We start from the raw sequence: 6885 nt of genomic DNA, 5'->3' as shown, positions 1-6885 counted from the left end.
AATTTATATTTCTACAAAGATAAAAATTGGATGATTGGTATTGCCCCTCTGTTAGCTAGAGCTCACCCCGGGCTGGCCAGGAGGTAGCTGACCATCCCACAGCCAGTTTTCAGGTGAGACACCTTTGGTTCATATGTTGATGCGTTGTCCAAATAAATCAACAGATTTAGCAGCAAATTCAAAAGAGGATTTTCCAGAAACACTTTCTTAAACAAAGTCTAATGACCCCACTATCAGCTCATCCCAAAGGTATGACAATCTCCCTTTATCCACAAAGCATATGTTCCAGGACCCCAGGGGATGGCTGAAACTGGACAGTATTAGCCTCTGTACTTTATGGTATAACATGTTGCCACACAATTTCTGTTCATGTTTTTAACTCACAAATGCAATGCCTGCCCTTCTTAACTAAGCACTTCTCACACACTGTGGCTATAACTTTTGCAATGTAAGCAGCTAGAGCAAAATCAGCATGAAATCTGTCTCTCTTCACAATTTCATACACAGATTTTTTTTTATGAAACACAGGATATAATTTTGTCTTATTGAGAATGTTTACCTTTTAATTTAAAGGAAGAGCACTATAGCTTCTCTTTGTCATACCTGAATCACCAGCATTATTACTCTGATGGATTGGGCCATTATCATGTAAAATAAGAGTTATGTGAACACAAGATCTGTAAAGCTGTGAGAGTAAATATGAAAATCAAAATGGCTACTAAGGGACTAACAGAAGGGTAACATATGCAGTGTGGATACACTGCACAAAGACATGATTCAAGGCTAAGGCGATATAGCTTAAGATTTTATCACACAACACATTTAAAATTTAAAACTTATGAATTCTTTGCTTCTGGAAATTACATTTACTATTTTCAAATCATGGTTGACTATAGATAATGGAAACAACAGAAAGCAAAACCATATAAGTTGCTGGGGGGCGCTAATATAATCTCCAACCAACTGGGTAGCCACAGCACACAAAATGAAACACATGTAGAACTTTGATAAGGGTCATATAATTTGGGGCTGCAAAGACTCCTTAAATTGGAAAGATTCTTTAAGTGAGCTCCATGGCTGGATGAAGTATCCAAGAAAGTTTGACTTTTATAAAACCTAGAGCTGTAGTCAGGAATGACTCCATCCATTTACCTAAAACTTTTGCCTGTACATAACAGAATACCCATTATCCTTCCTTGGAGAAAGGCTGAGTCTAGACAACAAAGCAATCTGGGCTGTTATGTATGGAATTTAAAAATATTATTGATCATTCTGTAGTACATTTTCATAGTACCCTTTCAGGCTCTTTTTATTGAACTTTTAAGATTGGTAATAGCATTTTAATTTCTGAGATACTTATATAATTTTATTCCTTCCTAACACTAAACAAACATGAGCAGTTATAAATGGAAACATTCTACTTCTGAGAACCACATCTTTTCATATGAACAACAAAATGCTAACAAACAGCCACTGTTCATGAGCAGTTTCCAGGAAGCCTTTTCCTGTCTGAAAGTCACAATTTCTATGAGGGCTTCTGGGATAGGTTGCCAGTGGGTCTTCTGTTTGAGCCATGATCAAAAGTTCAGGTGTCACCCAGGCTAATTTCACCTTTGGGAATAAAGAATGTGGCACCCACAGAACATCATTTGCAGTCCAAATTTGCAACTGACTGACTATAGGCATGGTATGGAGTTGTGTTTACAAGAAAGACCCAAAGCCTACCCAGGCCTTCCTTCTTCTAGAAAAGCTTCATGAATTGCAGTCCACAATGGTCACTCTCCCAAGGAAATTCAATCATCTCTATCACAGACATATTAAATACTCCTAGCACCAGAGTCAGATCTGGAAGGACTCTTGAAACATCTAGACTATAGTCTCAGGTTATTGCCTACAGACAATGTGATCTACAAATGTACTTTGGGCTGAGTAATGTTTTACAAAATATTAAATTAGTTGTCAGAATTATGAACATTGCACATAAACAACCTAACGGTCTTACTTCTCTTAAAAATAAGTAGTTCTTTCAATGCCAGTAGTGCTGGGAATTAAGCTACTGACTCAGCTCCAAACCCAACCCTCCTAACTGGTTTGTGAGAATGGTGCTAATACTCTAAATATTTCTCTTAGGTAGCTGGTTTCCTAGTAGGCTCTGGAAGCCAAAGGTATTATGGAGACAGGTGGAGGAAAAAGAAAAGATAAATACTTCCTTGTATCTTTTCTCTTCATCATTGTCCCAAGCTATAACTCCTCACCTTGGTAGGACAGTGGTTCCATTTCATAGTTTTTCCACACACGTCAAACCATCACAGAGACTGACATACCAGCCAGCCACTCTCCTCCCCAGAGGTCTGGTTACCATCTCCGTGATGTCTCTGCTCTGAGCTTCTATGTCAATGCTGTCTAACAAAAGTATAATAAGAGCTATCAATGATGCAATTCACATAAAAAATTTCCAAGTCACTGCTTTTAAAAAAGTAGGGAAGTTTAATTTTAATAATAAATTTTATTTATCCAACATATTACCTTTTTAATGTAATCAATATTAGAAACTAATAATGAGGTATTTTACATTCTTTAACACAATAAGACTTTGAAATCTACTGTGTATTTCCCACTTACAGCACTTCTCCACTCGGACAGACTCTGCCACAGTGCTTGATGGCCCTGTGGTTAACATACATGATGTGGCAGCTGTGGACTCTGAGAATCCCGTCATCTCTTCTTTGTTTTCCCAGTGCTAGTAGCTATGAGCTCAGTATGCTCCTGATGCCCTTTCTGAGCCTCGGTCTGTTTAATTATTCTTCATAATAATTGTTCTTATTGAAATGATTAGTTTGACCTTGGGCTAACAATTGCCAGGTTGCACCTGCCCCTGGTGGGTCCAGAGCTTATTCTTTTGCTCCAAGACTCTACCACTCCTGTATTAGTGAGATTTCCAGCCCTGTAACAAAAGTCCTAACACAGGCTACTTAAGAAGATGAGGCTTACTTAATTCACAGTTTTTAATGTTCAAAGTCGAAGACTGTCACGAGCCGCAACATCAGGATCCTGCCAGCAGGTCCTAAACCTGAAAGGAAGGGCAACAGGAGAGAAAACAGTCTCACGGACTTGGTTCCAGGCTCATGCTCTCTTCGTAGCAAGGCCCCGTTTATTTTTCAGGGTGGAGTAGATATAGGCTAAAACCGAAACCATAAGTGTGAACAGGGTGTAGCTGACTGCAAAGGTCACAATGCTCTACAAAACAACTATTATGGGTTACATTACTATGGCAACATAGGGTGATGGGCTACCCACTGGGAATCAGACAACAGGCTGCCATGGCACAGGCACGTAGGCTGGGTCCAGGTTTAATCAAAGGTGAATCATGGCTGTTCTTATGTCAAGGCTCACCATAGAAGACCAGATGGTCCCATTTGTTTTGGTCTCTGATGATGGTGGCAGGTAACTGGCACATCATGGTAGGAGTGTACATCATACCCAACATCTTGAGCAAGGGCTAGAGAGAAATAAAACAGGTGGGTCCAACTTCACTTCTTCTGTAACAACCTTCTTGAAAAAACCACCAAAGTGTTCTACCAGAACTCCAAAAGCGGTCATAGGAGAAATAAGCACACCCCCAATGACTGAAGGACCTCCTTCCCATTAGACACCCCCACACACAAACTCAAAGTTTCTGTCACCTCCCAATAGTACCATTCTGTGGACAAACACTTCAATCATGACAGACCCTTGGGGGACTCTGAAACCATACCCAAACCTCGGGCACTTCCCACTTCAGAGGCTGGACAGCATATGGGTTGTCACTTATCATGCCACTTCTGGTAGAATTATGAAAAAACGGTATTTCCAACATTCCCATTTTCAAAAATTGGAAGATTAAAAAAAAACAGAATTAACTTTGTGTATCAAGAAGAGTGTGGAAGGCCATATTGTTTCTTAAAAAGTGAAGATTATTTCTACAGGTTTGATCTGAAAACAATAGTTCTATTTCTTGCCCAGTACTTTCACTTAATTATATTGCCTCCATGCTCTCCTGTGGGCACTTGGGTCCTAGTTCTAGTTCTAGCACTAACTCTCCTTGTTATGAGCTGTCGGAGGATGAGCCACTAAGTCCTCCTGTCTGGCAGGTCAACTTGCAAGGTCTCATTGTGAGACAGAGCCATTACTGCTGGCCATGCTTCAGATATGGCTGAGGATCAGTAATGGTAACCAGGATTGTTCATTAAAGTTTACAAAATCCCTTTACACAATTATTTCATTAGCCCGATATGTTCACAATGTTTTCCAGTGGGACCTACCCGACAACCTTGCTGCATCTTCCACAGCCCAGCCTAAAACAAGTTCTGTCTTTGAAAAGCAGGCTGCCCTTGTATGATAGTTCAAAATAAGGATGGAGACTAGAGTTCAAGGGCTGGACTTCTGGTCTACCGTGTTCTAGCCATGGACAAGTTCCTTAATTTCTTTTCTGTGTCTCGGAAACCACATTAAAAAATGGGGATAATAAAAGTGCTGACCTCATTTAGTTGGGTGTATTTGTCAGTTTTCCCATCACTGAGACAAGATATCCAACACCCACAGCTTAAAAGAGGAGAGGTTTATTTTTCTCATGTTTTCAAATATTCAGTCCATGTTTGGTTAGGTCTAAAGTAGAAATGGAATTTTGAAAGGATAAGGTGGAGAGAAATTGTTCAAGCCATGGCAGGAGGAAACAGAAGGGATGAGCCAGGGATAAGAATATAACTTAACATGCATACCCCCAATGACCTGCCTCCTCTGACCAGGACCTACCTCCCAAAAGCACATTCTGCTGCAGATTACTTTCCTCATGGTAAAATACAAATATGGAAAATACTTTATCTGTTTAGATTCACTGTCTTTAAGGACTCAAGAACTATATGATTTAGCATGGTATTCCCACTAAACCGTAAAATATTGACCAAGTGATTCAATTTCTCTAAGACACTTAGTATAAATCCTAAAGATTTTTCTTACCTTAATATATTTTAGTTCTGTAAATGTAATAAATATTGCCTTAAGTCCAGTTATCAGATAAATTTCAAATGTCTAGGAAGGCTCTGATTGGACACAACACAGAAGACATTTGAATGGTAGAAAATGCAAGGAGGAAAGGTCAAAATGTAGATGGATGGATGGATGAGTAGATGGACGGATGATAGATGAGGGAGAGAAAAAGGGAGGGAGAGAGAGGAGAGAGGGAGGGAGAAAGGGAGAAAAGAAGATGGAGAAGGAGGAGGAGGAGGAGGAATGCGTCAAGTTCCAAATTCATCTGGAACAGCAGAACCCAGATAAAAAATTTCTGCAAATAGAAAGGAGGGGAACTAAACGTATATTGGGTTTCAACTCCATAGATGAATTTGAAGTTGCTAGTCTCTATCTTACAGTTGAGACCCAGAGATGAAATATCTAACATTATAGCACTTGTAAGCAACAGAACCTGGATTGGAACCAAAAAATATTGAACTCTCAAACTCGTGTACTCTTTTCAAACAGCTGACTCTGCAAGTTCAAAGTGAACCTGGCTAGAAAGGCAGCCACAATCTGAATTCTTAATTAGAAAAGCAAGGACAGAATAAGAAATGGCACTCAGTTGATTTCATAGGAAATTCTTTCCCCTTCCAAGTGTGGGCAAAGCGGGCTGAAATGAAGCTGTCATCTTGAAAATAAAAGCGACTCCCTGCAGCCAGCTGAATCTATGTGCAGCATACGTTTGATGGGCCCTTTGGAAATTTAAGCTGAGTTAGGGAGTACTGACCTCTCCAGCCAATTTTAAATCCAGGCAATATTTAAAACATTTTGTTCTAGAAAAAGAAATAATATTTCCCATAAAGCAGTTAGAAAACTAAATAAGAAATAGGATGCCTTTTCTAGGAACAAAAGATGGAATTGTTTGTCCAGCATTTTTAACACTTGTTTGCCACAAGCAGAGTTCCTGCTGCAGAGGACCCCAGCATCCACTCTAATCAACAGCCATGCTTTGCTGAAGACCCGTTCAGGCGCAGCCAAGCCTCTCATCAGCTAGGAAAACAATTTCTCAGACCTTACTAGAGTGGTCCAGTTGGCCTTATTTTTTATTATAAGCTTTATTTTCCTTACCTCTATTGTACTTTTGATACACAGATCTCAGTAAAAGCCTGCCTAATGAAGGTCAATCTAAAGGTCAGAAAGCCCTGGGGAAGGAAAGATTTCAATGAAAGAAAGTTCAAATGGCTGGCTCAGAACATCCAACAATATAAAAAAGCTAGGCAGGGCTGGGGATTTAGCTCAGTGTTTCTGCCACCTGCCTCGCAAGGGCAAGGTCCCAAGTTCGATCCCGGTACCAAAAAGAAAACAAAGAGCTAGGCAGAGGGGGATGGTAACCAAAATAACAGAGATTCTCCAAAGACAGTGAATTTATTCGGGACTGAGCACTGCAGTGGGAATAGACGTGCCAGAGCAAACTACATATCCAGGGAGCCAAAGGTAGACAAGAGTTTCAAAAAGAAAATAAAGAGGGTCACAATAAGTTGTTTTGAAATGAATTCCTTGGTTCCATGGATCAATAACAAGGCTGGCATTAGTCCAAGGTTGGACAGGCTGTGGCTGGGCAAATGTCCTCATGGAAGTATTTTTTGTATAATATTGCAGTGGCCTTTGTGCAAGGTTATGGCTTTGTCAGAGTATCTCGTTATAGTTCTTACTGTCAGACATAGGTACACGAGAGCTCTGCCTTCATAACCCTCTGGCTTGCCTGCCTTCCTCTTTCTTTCCTTCCTTCTTTTCTTTGTTCCTTAATTTCTTCCTTTCTTTACTTCATTCCTTCAATTCTTCCTTTATTCTCTGGCTCCCTCAACACCCCCTCTTTTCTTGGAGAGAGCTAATATA

The 6885-nt window shown here is 40.1% G+C and overlaps 1 long non-coding RNA gene across 1 annotated transcript in view; it reads right to left on the bottom strand.

Moving 5' to 3' along the window:
• Positions 1–2336: 2336 nt before the first annotated feature.
• Positions 2337–6885, bottom strand: part of LOC104874692 — a 23573-nt gene continuing 19024 nt past the window's right edge. The window contains exons 4-6 of the long non-coding RNA XR_783845.1: positions 3394–3499; positions 2992–3070; positions 2337–2403 (exon numbers count right to left, since the gene is read on the bottom strand). This is a non-coding gene — a long non-coding RNA (uncharacterized LOC104874692). The remainder of the gene's footprint in view (positions 2404–2991; positions 3071–3393; positions 3500–6885) is intronic.

Source organism: Fukomys damarensis, unplaced genomic scaffold (assembly GCF_012274545.1).
Source record: "Fukomys damarensis isolate Sample0158 unplaced genomic scaffold, DMR_v1.0_HiC HiC_scaffold_35, whole genome shotgun sequence".
Taxonomy (NCBI): domain Eukaryota; kingdom Metazoa; phylum Chordata; class Mammalia; order Rodentia; family Bathyergidae; genus Fukomys; species Fukomys damarensis.
This window is presented reverse-complemented; position numbering and strand designations above follow the sequence as displayed.